Consider the following 17,034-nt stretch of genomic DNA (forward strand, 5'->3'; position numbering starts at 1 on the left):
TACTAAGTCTGCTGTTGCCAGCTGGTAGAAGAGTGGGGTCGTCAGAGAAATGTATGTCTGCCTCCTCTTATGTCCAATCAATAAAACAATCAAAACTTCATCAAGAGTGCCTTGCTTTTTCTACTTTACATTTAGTCTCTCTCCAGCCTAACTTCCAAAGCATAGGAAAAAAAAAAAAAGTATACAAAAAGCCATCCACATTCAATGGCGTAAAGTAAACTGAGCATGTTAGTGCTCCTACATAAAAACAAAAACAAACACAAACAAGACCATAAAAAAAATATTAAAAGAACCTTCCTCTAGGAGAAAAATACAGACTAATGCCAAGTCATGTTTGAACATGTGTGCATCACCTTCTATTATTGTATAGGTGTAAAGACCAACCAGATCTAGGCAGCAGTAATGCAGTCCTAGCTCCTGGCAGAAAAGTAGGAGGTGGGGGAAAAAATAGGCCCCAAACCTCAACACTACAAAAAAATGTATTGTTTTAGCAGTGCTTTATTCACAGCATTAGCACTGTTGAATTATTTTTTTATCTAAACATTGGATTTAATGCTAGCGTGAGAGAATGGTACAAAACATCTTAACACGTTGCATTTCTTTTGGGACTGCAAACCTGCTGACCAGAGTGTGCATTCTCACTCCACCTACAATGAGCACTGGACTATCATACCTGGATCACAGAGCAATGGAAGAAAGTCACCCAGTATTAATGAATTGTCAGCTTCCACATTCTCTAAATCACAATCCAATTCAATAAAGCACACCTCAAAAACAAATCTGCAACTTATTTAAAAGATTAGCTACCAAACACTGTTAGAGGTGTAGTGCTGTCCCACATTTATATAAGATACCGCTGATTGGGCAAAATAAGGGGATCAGACTCAGAATCACAGATGATGATGGTGATATATAAATTATTAAAGTGGACCTGAACCCTTGCACAGGACACAGGGAAAACATAACAGAAATGCACCCTGTATGTATTTAACCACTTGAGGACCACAGTGGTAAACCCCCTAAAGACCAGGCTGTTTTCATAATTGGCCACTGCAGCTTTAAAGGCCAAGCTGCTGGGCCACACAACACAGCGCACGAATGCCCCCCCCCCCTTTTTCTCCCCACCAACAGAGAGCTCTGTTGGTGGTGTCTGATCACCCCCCTTGTGTTTTTTTTTTTATCAATAAATACTTATGTTCATTTTTTTGTACTGTTTTTTTCTAATTCTTTTTTTTTTGGGGTAGAAATCGCCTCCCTCCCCTCAGCCGGCCAATCATGCGATCGGCTGTCATAGGCTTCTCCACAGATGCAGACCAAGGAGGACTCCACTTCATCAGATATGGCACACAAAAGCTCGCTTGGCTTTTGCAAATGCTCATCTGGACAAAGAAAAAGACTTCTGGTCTTCTGTATTATGGTCAGATGAAACAAAAAAAAAAGGAATTGTTTGGTCACAATGATGTTTATTTCATTTAGCATAATAAAGGAGAAGCCTAAAACCCAAAGAACATCATCACCACTGTCAAACATGGTGGTGGGAACCTAATGCTTTGGGGGTGTTTATCAGCCAATGGATCAGGGAACCTAATCACAGTAAACCGCACCATAAAACGACATCAGGCAGTCTGCAGAGAAACTCGGCCTTGGCCACCAGTGGACATTTCAGCATAACAATGACCCAAAACACACTGCAAAAGTGCTGAAGAAATGGTAAACAGACAACACTATTAACGTTTTGGAGTGGCCCAGCCAGAGTCCTGACTTGAATCCAATTGAGAATCTGTGAAGGGAGCTAAAGATCAGGAAGATGGCAAGAAGACCCTCCAACCTGAAAGATTTAAAGCTCACTGCTAAAGATGAATGGGCAAAAATACCTGTGGAGGCATGCAAAAAGCTGGTCTGCAATTATAGTAAGGCCTGGTGCACACCAAAAACCGCTAGCAGATCCGCAAAATGCTAGCAGATTTTGAAACGCTTTTTTTTATTTTTCTATGGCGTTTTGCTAGCGTTTTGCGGATTGCTGCTGCGGTTTCCAGTATAGTAGATTTCATATATTGTTACAGTAAAGCTGTTACTGAACAGCTTCTGTAACAAAAACGCCTGCAAAACCGCTCTGAAGTGCCGTTTTTCAGAGCGGTTTGCGGTTTTCCTATACTTAACATTGAGGCAGAAACACACCCGCAATCCAAAAAATGCCTCACCCCGGCATTTTTCGTTTCTGCAAAACGCCTCCAGCTCTGGTGTGAACCACCCCATTGAGATACATTGACCAAGCGGATCCGCAGCCGCAAGCGGCTGCAGAAACGCTGAAAAAGCCGCTCGGTGTGCACCAGCCCTAAGTGTTTGATTGCTTTAATAGCTAATAAAGGGTTTTCTATTGATTATTGAGAAGGGTATGAATAATTTTGGACTGGACACTTCTGGCTCAAATGTAAATAAAAGCTGAGAAATGTTTTTATTTTTCCACAACAATGCCTCTTGTATATCGTGGTCTTATCTTTTGGGAGACACCCATGTCCTTTCCTGCCAAAAAATGACTTGCTGGTTGAATAAAAGTAACTTTAAGTCAAAACTTGCCATGGGTATGAATAATTATGGGTAGCACTGTACCTGGGGCTTCTTCCAGGCTCGTGTAGTCCTCCTGGTCCCTTGCCATCTTTCTGTACTCTTCCATTCAGCACCTATACCATTCTGAAAGCTGCATGTGCAGCCACAGGCTGCACGCCTCCAGATCGGAATGTTCTGCACTTCAAAAATTGCTACTGCACAGAACACACCCACCAACAGGAGCGCAATCAAAGAGGCACACAGAGAAGGGCCGTGCATGCTTTTCAGCCAACGACTGGCCAACGACTGGCCCAGTTGGCCAGCTTTCAGGGGCTCAGCTGCTGAAGGCTAAAGAGTGGAACAGCAGCGAGGAACCAGGGCAACTACAGGGAGCTGGAAAGGCCTTTTATTTCACTTTTGGTTCCCTTTAACGTACGCTATTTAACCAGTTCTTGGGACTGGTACAGTATATCTACACCCCGCAGGACTTTATCTTAGCCTCAGGGACGTAGCTATATGTACCCTTCCAAGAACATCCGCTGCGAGCACCCGCCCATTAGCCGACTGATCGGTGAATGGGAACACTGTGTTCATTCACTGATCGAAGTGCCTGTGATCAATGATCACATTGACAGAAACGACTTCCTCTGCGTACTGTTCAGTACACAAGAGGAAAAGTGTGTGTGTGTGTGTGTGTGTGTGTGTGTGTGTGTGTGTGTGTGTGTGTGTGTGTGTGTGTGTGTGTGTGTGTGTGTGTGTGTGTGTGTGTGTGTGTGTGTGTGTGTGTGTGTGTGTGTGTGTGTGTGTGTGTGTGTGTGTGTGTGTGTGTGTGTGTGTGTGTGTGTGTGTGTGTGTGTGTGTGTGACCAGCAAAGCATCCCCACACCATCACACCTCCTCCTCCATGCTTCACGGTGGGAACCAGGCATGTAGACACCATCCGTTCACCTTTTCTGCATCGCACAAAAACACGGTGGTTGGAACCTAGTTCTAGAGATGTGTCTGCTGCTAGAACACTGTGTGGCATTGACCTGGTCTCTAATCTGAGCTGCTGTTAACCTGCAATTTCTGAGGCTGGTGACTCGGATTAATTTATCCTCCGCAGCAGAGGTGACTCTTGGTCTTCCTTTCCTGGGGCGGGCCGCATGTGCGCCAGTTTCTTTGTAGCGTTTGATGGTTTTTGAGACTGCACTTGAGGGCACTTTCAAAGTTTTCCCAATTTTTCGGACTGACTGACCTTCATTTCTTAAAGTGGATCAAAGGTGAACTTTTACTCATTGCATAATTGTGTTCCTTTCCTATTGTTTATAGGGCATTCCTTAAAGAGAAACTCCAACCAAGAATTGAACTTTTTCCCAATCAGTAGCTGATACCCCATTTTACATGAGAAAGACAATGATTTTCACAAACAGACCATCAGGGGGCGCTGTGTGACTGATTTTGTGCTGAAATCCCTCCCACAAGAACCTCTGAAGACCGCGGTACTCCTGGCAAACAGCCACAATGTAACAATGTTCAGAGACAGGAAACAGCTGTTATTAGCTGTCTAACAGCCAGAGCAGCTAGAAACAGCTAAATAACCTGCCCACAGTAACAATGTCTCCATGTAATAAATGTCAGAATGTGAATCTGGGAGAGGAAAGATTTTACAATGAGCAAACACTGACTAAATCATTTATACATAATTATGGTAAAAAATGAAGCACTTTTTTTACTACATTATTTTCACTGGAGTTCCTCTTTAAGCCAAATACTTTTTTGTTTTAACCACTTCTCTACCACAGGGTTTTTCCCCTAAAAACCACAGCAATTTTAACATTTTAGGGAGGCAAGGGTTAATGGGCTTAATGGGGGTAAAATTTATTTTAAAAAAAACCTAACTGATGCTGATCACTCACTAATGCTGTATTAGTTATCTGAGATCCTCTCACGAGTGATCTCAGTAACTGTAACAGCATAGTGACTGATTCAGTGTTTACACACATTCTGAATGAATGAGCACTGCCATTGGCTTTGGCAGTGCTCATTCAAACTTGTAAGCACTTTGATTGGCTGACCAGCGGGTGCCGATCGCGACCGCAAATCCGCGTGCACGCGACCGCGCATTCGCGCGAACGCTCACAGCGGGAAAACAAACAGGAGATGCCTATCTACGCCCCTGTGCCCCAGGTGAATTTTAAAGGGGCGTAGATAAGCGTGGCAAGGGTTGCTAAGTGGTTAATACTCTAATTCCCTATAAACTAAATAAACCACGCCCACAGGTTTTCAGAGAGCATTGGCAGTAGCAAGGGCTCATGGGAGCTCAGTCTGGGCAGGAGGAGGAGGTGTTACTAGCCATTGATTTCAGAGGCAGAGGGGAGGAGGGAGGGGGGGGGATTAGGTTTTTTTCACAGGCTGAGTGCTCAAGATACAGATAAGCCTGCCTCTGTGTAATGTTTACAAACAAGGCTGCTGTCATTGTATCACAGGAAGAAATAATGATTTGCTATTAAAGCTGTTTGCAGCTAGATTTGCTGTGTAAACTATCTAAACTTTAGATAAGATATATAGACAAGTTAATTGTTATAGTTTTTCATCTCGGATCTGAGATGAAAAACTAACTATAACAAGTAACTTGTCTATATAGCTTATCTAAAGTTTAGATAGTTTACACAGCATATCTAGCTGCAAACCGCTTCAAAAGTTTTTGATCATTTATTCCTGTAATACAGAGGGCAGCCATGTTCTGTTTGTCACATTGTCATAGGCTGAGGGCTGGAGATGCTATCAGCTTGCCTGTGTGTAAATTCAGTTCCCTCTCCTCCTCCCCTCTGCCTCTGAAATCAATGGCTAGTAACCTCCTCCTGCCCAGACTAAGCTCCAATAAGCCCTTGCTACAGTGCCAAGGCACAAAAGGAGCTGTGAGCAAGGCTTGTTTAGTTTATAGGGAATTAGAGTATTTAAACAAAACAAAAAAAGTATTTGGTTGAGGAATGCCATATAAACTATATGAAATGAACACAATTATGCAATGAGTAAAAGTTTATCTCGGATCCACTTTAAAAGTAATGATTTGTCTTTACTTAGCTGCTTTTTTCTTGCCATAATACAAATTCTAACAGTCTATTCAGTAGGACTATCAGCTGCGTATCCACCTGACTTCTCCACAATGCAACTGATGGTCCCAACCCCATTTATAAGGCAAGAAATCCCACTTATTAAACCTGACAGGACACACATGTGAAGTGAAAACCATTTCAGGTAGCTACCTCTTGATGCTCATCAAGAGAATGCCAAGACTGTACAAAGCAGTAATCAAAGCAAAAGGTGGCTACTTTGAAGAACCTAAATTTTGACATATTTTCAGTTGTTTCACACTTTTTGGTTATGTACTATACTTCCACCCACATGTATTAATTCATAGTTTGGATGCCTTCAGTGTGAATCTACAATATTCATAGTCATGAAAATAAGGAAAACTCTTTGAATGAGAAGGTGTGGCCAAACTTTTGGTCTGTACTGTATGTCATGAGTGTATAATAATGAGCCTGTGTTGCTGCGTCCAGCAGTTATGCAGTGTCCGTTATTTTGTTACTGCGCATGTGCAGGAACCAGGGAGAGGGGTTGGTGGGTGGGCAGTTGCGGGCGCGCGCGCGCATGCGCAGTGACTGGCGGCGGCAGTAAAAAAAAAGACCTAGAGCCCTTTTTTTAAGCAGGCTTGGGTCTACTAGTGAGTGTATATTATAGTTATTTTTGCAAGTAAGGACTTGTAATAGTGACAGATGCAAAACGGAAAAAATGCACCTTTATTTCCAAATAAAATTTGTTGCCATACATTGTACTAAGGACATAATTTTAATGTCATAATAACCAGGACAAATGGGCAAACAAAATGAGTGGGTTTTATACACAGTAGCAAGTTTTATTTTAAAACAGCTGAAAACTGTGAAATCATTTTTTTCAATTTTTTTCTAGTTATTCCTGTTAAAATGCATATTGCATAAAATCATTTTTAGCAAAATGTACCACCCAAAGTAAACTTAATTGGTGGTGATAAAAACAAGATATGGATATTTTTGTTGTTATAAGTAGTGTCAGGAACCAGCCCCGCAGCACGCCTGCAGATACGGTTCCCGACTGCGGGTTTGACCAGATCAAGCGGGGAGCAGCCTTATTCCAGCTACAACAAGGCTTTCGCCCCTCAAAGCACTTCTTACTGCCACCACTAGCTGCTGCTAGACACTTCAACGATTCCCACTCTGCTGTCGAGTGATCTGCACGCAGTCTGCGTTTTCGTATTTGGGTCAGCTTTGCGCTTAGGCCAAACACGGGAACGCCACACACACACACACACACACACACACACACACACACACACACACACACACACACACACACACACACACACACACACTACAATCGTACAGTAGCAAGGCACAATCAGGCACTGAACTTGTAACGTAAATTACACTGCAGTCTCTTTCTAGGCTATGAGCTAGTTTAGTACATCAGAAGTCAAACTTATTAAATAAGGATTTAATATTCCAGAAAAAAAAAAGTTGAACAATGCAAAAAATAATATATACAAAAGATTTACAAAAACAAAGTAAAAATTACAAAGATACTAGAAACAAAAATACACACCAAGACAGTTTGCAGAAATACAAAACGGGAATCAACGTTACCAGCATATAGATCTGAGCGTTGTTTGCGAGGAGAACGCGGTTGCTGGTCAGAAACCAGGATGTCCTAGCGTGGCTGGATAGTGTAATGGTTAAGGGCTCTGCCTCTGACACAGGAGACCTGGGTTCGAATCTCGGCTCTGCCTGTTCAGTAAGCCAGCGCCTATTTAGTAGGAGACCTTGGGCAAGACTCCCTAACACTGCTACTGCCTATAGAGCGCGTCCTAGTGGCTGCAGCTCTGGCGCTTTGAGTCCGCCAGGAGAAAATCGCAATATAAATGTTCTGTGTTTGTTTGTTTGTTAGCGTCCTGCTATCTCCAAAGATCTACAACTCTAAATCTTCCTAGCTGAGGTTTTATAGCCAGATTTGTGGACTGGGGCATTTAACCTGCCTAGCGTTCTGGACGAGCTGAGGTCGTCCAAAGAAAACTTGCTGGAAATGTTCTGGACGAGCTCAGCTCGTCCTGCACTTTCCCCTCTCACGCTGTGATCAGCAGCGCTGCAGCAGCCTCTGAAGGCTGCTGCATGCTTCTCCCTAGGGAATCCCTAGGGAGAGAATGTGCTAGGGCGAGTGGGGGGTTCCCCCTTCTGTGCGGGGTATTTTGGGATGGAGGATCCCCCTCTGCGGGTGGGGGGATCCCCCTTCTGTGCGGGGTATTTTGGGATGGAGGATCCCCCTCTGCGGGTGGGGGGATCCCCCTTCTGTGCGGGGTATTTTGGGATGGGGGTTCCCCCTCTGCGGGTGGGGGGGATCCCCCTTCGGTGTGGGGTATTTTGGGATGGGGGATCCCCCTCTGCGGTTGGGGGGATCCCCCTTCTGTGCGGCGTGCGGGTGGCCTCTACCCCCCCTCCCCCCATCCTCGCTTCCCCCCCCCCTTCCCTGTCTAAGCCCTGGCTTTGAGCAAATAGAACTACTCACCCAGGGGCCCTCTCCAGCGCAGCACTTCTTCCTCCATCGCAAAGTCCCGTCTGTTTACAGTTACATTACGATACTTGGTGACCTCACCAAGTCTCGTAATGTAACTGTAAACAGACGGGACTTTGCGATGGAGGAAGAAGTGCTGCGCTGGAGAGGGCCCCTGGGTGAGTAGTTCTATTTGCTCAAAGCCAGGGCTTAGACAGGGAAGGGGGGGGGGGGGGGGAAGCGAGGATGGGGGGAGGGGGGGTAGAGGCCACCCGCACGCCGCACAGAAGGGGGATCCCCCCACCCGCAGAGGGGGATCCCCCATCCCAAAATACCCCACACATAAGGGGGATCCCCCCACCCGCAGAGGGGGATCCCCCATCCCAAAATACCCCGCACAGAAGGGGGATCCCCCCACCCGCAGAGGGGGATCCCTCAGCCCAAATTACACCGCACAGAAGGGGGATCCCCCCCACCCGCAGAGGGGGATCCCCCAGCCCAAATTACCCCGCACAGAAGGGGGATCCCCCCACCCGCAGAGGGGGATCCCTCAGCCCAAATTACTCCGCACAGAAGGGGGATCCCCCCACCCGCAGAGGGGGATCCCCCAGCCCAAAAGTGAGGATCGAGGGGGGGGGAGATCGGGAGGGAGGGGACATCTGGCACCCTATACTCCTGGCTACACCTGGCACCCTATAACTGGCTACACCTACCTCCCTATAACTGGCTAAACCTGGCACCCTATATACCTGGCTACACACTTGGCTACCCATAACTGACTACACTCCTGGCTACCCTGACATCTGGCTACATTCCTGACTATCCTGACATCTGGCTACCCTGACATCTGGCTACACTCCTGACTACCCTGACATCTGGCTACCCTGACATCTGGCTACACTCCTGACTACCCTGACACCTGGCTACATGTGGCTCCCTATACACCTGCCTTCACATCTGGGTCTTATACTCCGCATTGGCGTGCTGATTCCTCGTCACGTACCTCTGATAGCTTCCCCAGTGCCGTCCTCCATGTCCTTGTACGGATTTTGCTTCTCCCTCAGCGATGACATGTCCCCCGCCGATCGGCGTTGATGACACCAGGATCACACAGCGTCAACATCTCACTGCAAACATTTTTTTTTTTAAGTTGAATTCAATACAATAACCTGTATTGAATTCAATATTTTTAAAAAATTGATTGGAAAAAAAAAAAAGGTTGAAAATTATTGGAAATTAATTGAACCACTTTTTGCACGGAAATCCTGGGGAATCAGAACGCCAGGGAGGTTAATGTTCAGTCCCAAAACTAATGCAATTTCCCAGGTTATTCACACAGAACACTTGTCATATCCTTTCTGGCTGTGATTTGCAACTTCAAAGCTTTCCTGTCCCACATTGAACTTTGCAGACTCAATTAGTCCTGATTGTACTTGGATAACAACAAGTATACTATTTATACACATAGACTTCAAAACACTTCACACACTTCCAGCCCAATATTCCGACCACAGGTAAAACTGTATTTTAACACCCACATCAAAAGACTTCTGATTAAGGGTTTCCTGGCTGGCCTAGAGTTCCTTAACATTCCAGCCGGCTGTCAAATGTAAATTCTGGGCTCCTTGTGCTGGTGTGATTTGCATCAAAGCACCCTGCAGCCAGTCCAGGTGACAATAGTACAAATCTGACATTATACACAGCAGACAGAAAATGTGAACATATGGCTTCTGTATTATCCCAACATCATAACTAGCTGCTATATCATGACAAGTAGTGATAAAGTTATTGGTGAATGAACTGGAGGAGCGCTGAAATGTGAAAATTGCTCTGGTCCATTAGGAGAAAAAAACATCAGTGGTTAAATACATAGAGTTTGCATTTTATCCTGTGTTTGTGTTGATTTTCCCTCTACACCACAAAAATAAACTGATCAGTTAACTGTTTCATCTAAAACTGTCAGACTTTATTATGGCTATTAGACCAGTGTTCTCCCCATCATGTATGAGATGCACACTGCGGCTGGTTAATTTAGGGGCCCGATTGAACTGCTGCGGAAATCGTGCCGAATCTGCAGTTTCCCCACAAGCAAATCATGCGGGAAAATTCTACCATAGGGGATAATGCTGCCGCCGTCCGAATCGCTTTTCTTAGCAATTCGGCTGACATTGCAGCATTTTTTCGTGAGGGAGGCAGCGAATCCCATAGCCGTGCTTAGCACAACTTTTGGGATTCGTCTGCGTACTTGCAAACCAGAAAGTGCCACTGCGCTTCTCGCAGTCCCGCATGGTGGCTGGTGGAAAGGAGCCCTCAAGCAGAAGGCCCAGCTGAAATTTAGCGGCCACCTCCTTGTTATATGGGGGGGGGGGGGGGGAGGAGATACATCCTGCGAGGGATCCATCTTTTGGGTAGATCAGCTGGCCACCTTTACGCCTGACAAGACTACTAAAGGCTTTTGGTTCTCTGCACACAGTCACTAACCTTTCAGTTGCTGCAATGAGATAATGGCTGTTAGAAGTTTTGTCAGGTGGAAAAAAAAAATTAAAAAAAAAAAAAAAAGAGTAATACCTGCTACATTAGCAGCCCTGCTAACAGAAAAGGAACTATTAACTTTATCCCTACTCACAACACCTAAATGATCTGGATATCGTTTTTTTTCATGATAAACTAGACTTTCATTGGGGGATATTTTGTCCCGCAAATTTTCTGTTGTGCATTTTAGCGGGAAAAAAAGAGGGAAAACCGTTAAAATTGCATTATTTCTAAGGTTTTTTGCAATTCTAGTAAAAAATAATAGTGTGAGTGTGTGTGTGTGTGTGTGTGTGTGTGTGTGTGTGTGTGTGTGTGTGTGTGTGTGTGTGTGTGTGTGTGTGTGTGTGTGTGTGTGTGTGTGTGTGTGTGTGTGTGTGTGTGTGTGTGTGTGTGTGTGTGTGTGTGTGTGTGTGTGTGTGTGTGTGTGTGTGTTCCCTCATTATAGCCAGATGTGTCCCCAGGATCAGTGTAGCCATATGTGCCCCGAGTATTAAGTTATGTCCCTCAGGGCCATCAGATGTGCCCCCCATTATGAAATCCCCCACCCCCGTTACCCTGATGGGCCCCAATAATCATTGCAACCCGCCCTTCAGATTTACATCATGGTGGCTTGGAGGGTGCCACAGATGACGTAGATATACTGTAGCAGGGGAAAAAGTGGTTAAGCAGCTTAATGAGTCAACCCCACGAATAGGTCAACATTTTCTCTATGACAGTCCGTAAAAAGTGAACCTGGGGCAAGTGTGATTTGGAGGCTGCCATATTTATTAATACCAGTTGCCTGGCAGTCCTGCTGATCTATTTGGCTGCAGTAGGGTCTGAAGTACACCAGAAACAAGCATGCAGCTTACCTCGTCAGTTCTGACAATATTGTCAGAAACACCTGATCTGCTGCATGCTTGTTCAGAGTCTACGGCTAAAAGTATTAAAGGCAGAGGATCAGCAGGAAAGGCCAGCAATTGGTATTGCTTAAAAGGAAATAAATATGGCAGCCTCTATATCACTATCACCTTGGGTTTACTTTAACAGACAGTAGATCTACCGGGATTTCCCTGGAAGCAAGTCCTTATCATTGTTAGCACAACAGGTGTAAAACCTCTTCCTAGAGCTCAGTCAAACCTCAGCTAAGGGCTAGTTCACACTGCAAGAGCTTTTTAAAGTGTACCGGAGATGAAAGTCATCTCAGGTTCTATACTTACCTTGGGCTACCTTAAAGAGTAACTGTTAGCCAAAAAAATCAAATTTAAATCTCTATTGTAATGTGTTAAATAGTTTGCAAGGGAGCCAAAAAGGCAATGCTGAAGTTAAAAAGCAATCTAATTTTTGTGTTTCCTGAATATCATTCAGCCTTTTCCCCAAGCTCCTAAGGAGGACGCAAGGCCGCATAACAGATACTGCAGAGCATGCCCATGTCTGCCCGACCCCCTCTCCCCCCAGGTCCAGGTGCCGATGTCTGTCTGCACCCCCAGGACTAGGTGCGGACAGACATCAGCACCTGGTCCTGGGGGGGCATCGGTCAGCCATCGGCATCTGGTCCTGGGGGGGGGGGGGGGGGGGGGAGGAGAGACAGACATCGGCACCTGGTCGGGGGGGGGGGGGGGTGACGAGAGGGAGTCGGGCAGACATCGGCACCTGGTCCTGGAGGGGGGGGGGGGGGGTTCAGACAGACATCGGCACCTGGTCCTGGGGGGGAGAGGGGGTCGGGCAGACATGGGCATGCTCTGCATCTGTTATGCGGCCTTGCGTCCTCCTTAGGAGCTTGGGGAAAAGGCTGAATGATATTCAGAAAACAAAAAAATTAGATTGCTTTTTAACTTCAGCATTGCCTTTTTGGCTCCCTTGCAAACTATTTAACAAATTACAACAGAGATTTAAATTTGATTTTTTTGGCTAAAAGTTACTCTTTAAGCTCCTTTGAGGCCGCTCAGTCCCTTGCTGTCTCCCCAGGTGGCTCCTGTCACCCGCAATACTGCCCGAAAGCCAGCCCGAGTCGCACTTCACTGCACATGCACAGGCCCTCCACCGCGGCAAGGAGTGTTAACAGTGAAACAATTGCAGTGCACCAGGGCACCGTAGCACCCCGGTTTAAGAACCACTGCCAAATTGGAAATCCACCAGCTCGTAAGTAAGAACGGACACTAGTCTACTTTAGGGGACACAGCAGGAAACCTCGAAGGTAACAGTTCTCCAATCACAGTACCCAGCACAAAGCCTTGTGATTGGCTGAATAATGTGGGCATAGTTTGCTACAACCTATTGGAAACCTAACAAATCGAGGACATTGCTGTCCACCCAATCACGGTAGCAGAATTTCCCTAGGAGGTTTTCTGCTGGGTCCCCTAAAGTAGGCTAGCACCTAAGAACATTTTACAATGAGATGCAAACAAAACTAAGTTGATGTAGATTTTATGCAGCTTGAAAATAACCAATTGAATATCGCAGCAGCTTCATACCATTGTCTACTTTCAGGCTGCTTACACATTAAGACGTTACAGGCGCACGTCAGTGCGCCTGTAACGCTCCCCCAACGCACAGCAATGTAACACAAGTGGGCTGTTCACACAGCCCACGTTGCGTTACATGTAACGCTGCACGTTCTGCCGAAAGTGCAGCATGCTACGGCGTTAGAGCGGCTATAGCTGCGTTAGACTGTTTGCACAGGCGCAGTGGGGGGTGAGAGGAGGCGGGGAGAGCCAGCTACAGTAGCCGCGCACATGGCTACTTAATATTTATTGCACTGGCGGCCGCTGATTTGCCGGCGGGACCACGTGATGCGGAATGTCTCGCTCTGCATCACGTGGTCCCGCCGGCCAATCAGCGCCACTCTAGGAGACCTTATACGGATAGAGCCGCCTAACGCGGCTCACTCTACCGTCCTCTCCGGCACCACCATACGTTGCGTTAGGAGCACGTTATGCGACCTTAACCATCTTAGCGGTATGGACGAGCTGAGCTCGTCCATCACCGCCGATGGCTGCCGCTCAGGCCCTGCTGGGCCGATTTTGTTGAAATAAAAAGCAGCACACGCAGCCGGCACTTTGCCAGCCACGTGTGCTGCCTAACGCGGCTCACTCTACCGTCCTCTCCGGCACCACCATACGTTGCGTTAGGAGCACGTTATGCGACCTTAACCATCTTAGCGGTATGGACGAGCTGAGCTCGTCCATCACCGCCGATGGCTGCCGCTCAGGCCCTGCTGGGCCGATTTTGTTGAAATAAAAAGCAGCACACGCAGCCGGCACTTTGCCAGCCACGTGTGCTGCCTGATCGCCGCCGCTCTGCGGCGATCCGCCGCTAGCAGCGGCGAAAGAGGGTCCCCCCAGCCGCCTGAGCCCTGCGCAGCCGGAACAAATAGTTCCGGCCAGCGCTAAGGGCTGGATCGGAGGCGGCTGACGTCAGGACGTCGGCTGACGTCCATGACGTCACTCCGCTCGTCGCCATGGCAACGAAGTAAGCAAAACACGGAAGGCCGCTCATTGCGGCCTTCCGTGTTACCTCTGGCCGCCGGAGGCGATCAGAAGAACGCCTCCGGAGCGCCCTCTAGTGGGCTTTCATTCTGCCAACTTTCAGTTGGCTGCATGAAATATTTTTTTTTTTATTTAAAAAAAAACCTCCCGCAGCCGCCCTGGCGATCTTAACCACTTAGCAACTTCTGCCACGCTTTTCTACGTCCTTGTTTACAAACACCTATAAATACATCTAAATATTTGGTTCTGTTTTCTATTTTTAGAAAACGGAGTACGTATAGCACCATCTTGTGGCCAAGAAGTAAAACTACTTCCAAATACACCATTATTCACTTACCATAGAAAAATTAAATACATTTTCATTATTTTTGAAACTCCTTCACCCCTAACCCAAAATAAAATATTATCGCCATACTTTGTACTAGGGACATAATTTAAACATTGTAATTACTGGGACAAATTGGCAAATAAAAGGTGTCTGTTTTATCTACAATAGCACATTTTATTTTTAAGCTACAATGGTTGAAAGCTGAGAAATGGTGATTTTTTTTCATTTTTTTCTTCTTCTTCCCTGTCAAATGCATATAAAATAATATAATTCTTAGCATAAAGTACTGCCCAAAGAAAGCCTAGTTTTTCCTGCAAAAAATAATGTATAGATCATTTCAGGGTGATAATTAGTGATAAAGTTATTACTGAATGAATGGGAAGAGCTTTTGAAGGGGAAAAAACCTGTGGTAGAGAAGTGGTTAATAGAACGCCAGGGTGGTTAACGTAGCACCTAACGCAACGTCTTGGTGTGCAAGTAGCCTCAAACTACACACATTGGTGTAATCTCTGCCTCAATTTGCGTCTCACTGACCATCTTTATCTACAGTACATACACTACATGATACATACGTACATACACAGACATATGAGTAAGGCAGGGATTAGATCAGGGGTCAGGAACCTTTTTGGCTGAGAGAGCCATAAATGCCACATATTTTAAAATGTAATTCTGTGAGAGCCATACAATATGTTTCAAACTAGGGCAGTAGGGCTCACACCCCTGTTGCCATGGCGATGTGTATATAGTTAATCCGCCGAGCAGCAGGAGTGTCAGCCACGTCTCCAGCCTTTCTTGGGTTTCAGCAACATCAGCAATTTCCCTGAGAGTCAGGAGAAATAACTAACAGCTTGTACAATTAGCTAGCTTACTTGGGGGTTGATTCACTTTGTAGGACAAGATCACCACACTTTGGCCCAATAGGCTGCTTGTCAAGTAACAGGCAGCCTATTGGCCCAATCAAAGTGCAGGGATCTCGTCCTACAAAGTCATTGGACCTGACAGGGTCCAGAGTGGGACAATTGGAGCAGTCGTCGTTAGTTTTGGGGTAGCATGACTAAGTTTGTATTGCATGCTACAGTAGCGTGCCTACTTTGAAAAATGTTATGCTGCGGTGCTTGAGTAGTATAGCTTAGTGAATCAACCCCTACTGATTTGTCTGTGAGCCAGATGTACCCATCAAAAGAGCCACATCTGGCTCCCGAGCTATAGGTTCCTTACCCCTGGATTGGATTGTGAGCCCCTCTGAGGGACAGTTAGCGAGAAGACAATATACTCTGTACAGCGCTGCGGATGTCAGCGCTATATAAAAACTAAATAATAAACTATTCTGTTTATTATTAACCAATTCAGTTTCATCATGTGCCTTAAATAATAATTCATAATATACTAATCCTAGACAGAGTGTATCACACATGACTAACATTTCAAATACTACAGTACCAGTACTGTAATATTGACAGCAAACTATGAGTGCACTAATTAATAAGAGGATAACTATAACTTTCTCTGGATATCAAGGATGTAGATTCAAGATTGGCAATACAATTTCCAGGGCACCTTAAATAAAACTTTCAGTTTTCTCTGTTAAATGTAAGTATCAATGTTAAAAAACAGTTATCTTCCTTTTCACATCCAGTTCTAAAAGTAAGCTGTGAAGCCGATCTTTAAGATTCTGTACTTTCCTTGTCATGTACTTGAAGAAATGCAGTCAGTGATGTCAGAAAACGCATGTATAAGCAGCAACAGAACCTAGAACTCGATGGAGAGTGCTAGAACCTTTTATAGTAGATCAGACAGAAATAGCAGCCTCCACAGTTCTTTCTGCAGAGTGTCAGTACAACACTGTAGCAGACAAAGACAGGCGGATCTGGTAGAGACAGAAACATTGACACAACTGAACTTGTAGTGACAGATTCATGTGACAACACGATGCTGTGTCACAAGTACAAATGCAATAGACAGGTCAGTAAGTCTGGACAGCGTGACAGGGAAGCCTGTGTTTATATCACGGGCGGGACAGCTGCATTGTGTGTTCAGTGTGACAGGCCTGGGCGGAGAGGTGAAGCTCTGAGCTCAGTAATATGTGGAAAGGCTGTCAGAGCCATTGTGCTTCCTTGTCCTGCCCTATAGACCTACACTGTTCCTTACCCGGCTCCCCTCCTGCCTGTGCCGCATGCATGCTGCTGACAGGAAAGCTGCACAGACAGGACACCTACATACCATAAAGATGGAATTACTGACCTCCCGGCTACTCGCCCCGAGTCACTCCGGGCTCTCTCCTCTCTCTTGCTCCCTCAACGTCCGGCCAGTGACGTGCCTTGCGCATGCGTAGCTCCCCAGCCACAGCCTGCAGCGCCGTGACGTCAGGCCGCCACGGGAGGGGTTGACAGGGCGAGACTTGTCAGACATTGACCAATAGCTGCTGGCAGGCCAGGCAGCATTAGCTGAGACAGTGGCGTGTAGTGAAGTAATCTAGTGGGAAGGGGATGTGCGTTGATGAACAATCTTGATTGTACAAGTAATACGAGGGACTGAAAAGTATCTGTTCAAAGTACAGTCAGGTTTTAGGGATAAGCTTTCGAGTTTTGCATTG

At 46.0% G+C, this 17,034-nt stretch overlaps 1 protein-coding gene across 28 annotated transcripts in view; it reads right to left on the minus strand.

The window, feature by feature from the left end:
• Nucleotides 1–16,770, minus strand: part of LRRFIP2 (LRR binding FLII interacting protein 2) — a 192,870-nt gene extending 176,100 nt beyond the window's left edge. For 25 of the 28 annotated variants that reach the window (XM_068236569.1, XM_068236566.1, XM_068236568.1 and 22 more), the window contains exon 1: nucleotides 16,683–16,770. The gene's annotated coding sequence lies outside the window, so the exon portion shown is untranslated. Of the gene's footprint in view, nucleotides 1–9,114; nucleotides 9,208–16,661 lie in introns of those variants that run through there. The other 3 variants (XM_068236550.1, XM_068236539.1, XM_068236541.1) reach the window with 3 other exon arrangements.
• Between the last annotated feature and the right edge of the window lie 264 nt (nucleotides 16,771–17,034).

Source organism: Hyperolius riggenbachi, chromosome 5 (genome assembly GCF_040937935.1).
Source record: "Hyperolius riggenbachi isolate aHypRig1 chromosome 5, aHypRig1.pri, whole genome shotgun sequence".
In the NCBI taxonomy this organism is placed as follows: Eukaryota; Metazoa; Chordata; class Amphibia; order Anura; family Hyperoliidae; genus Hyperolius; species Hyperolius riggenbachi.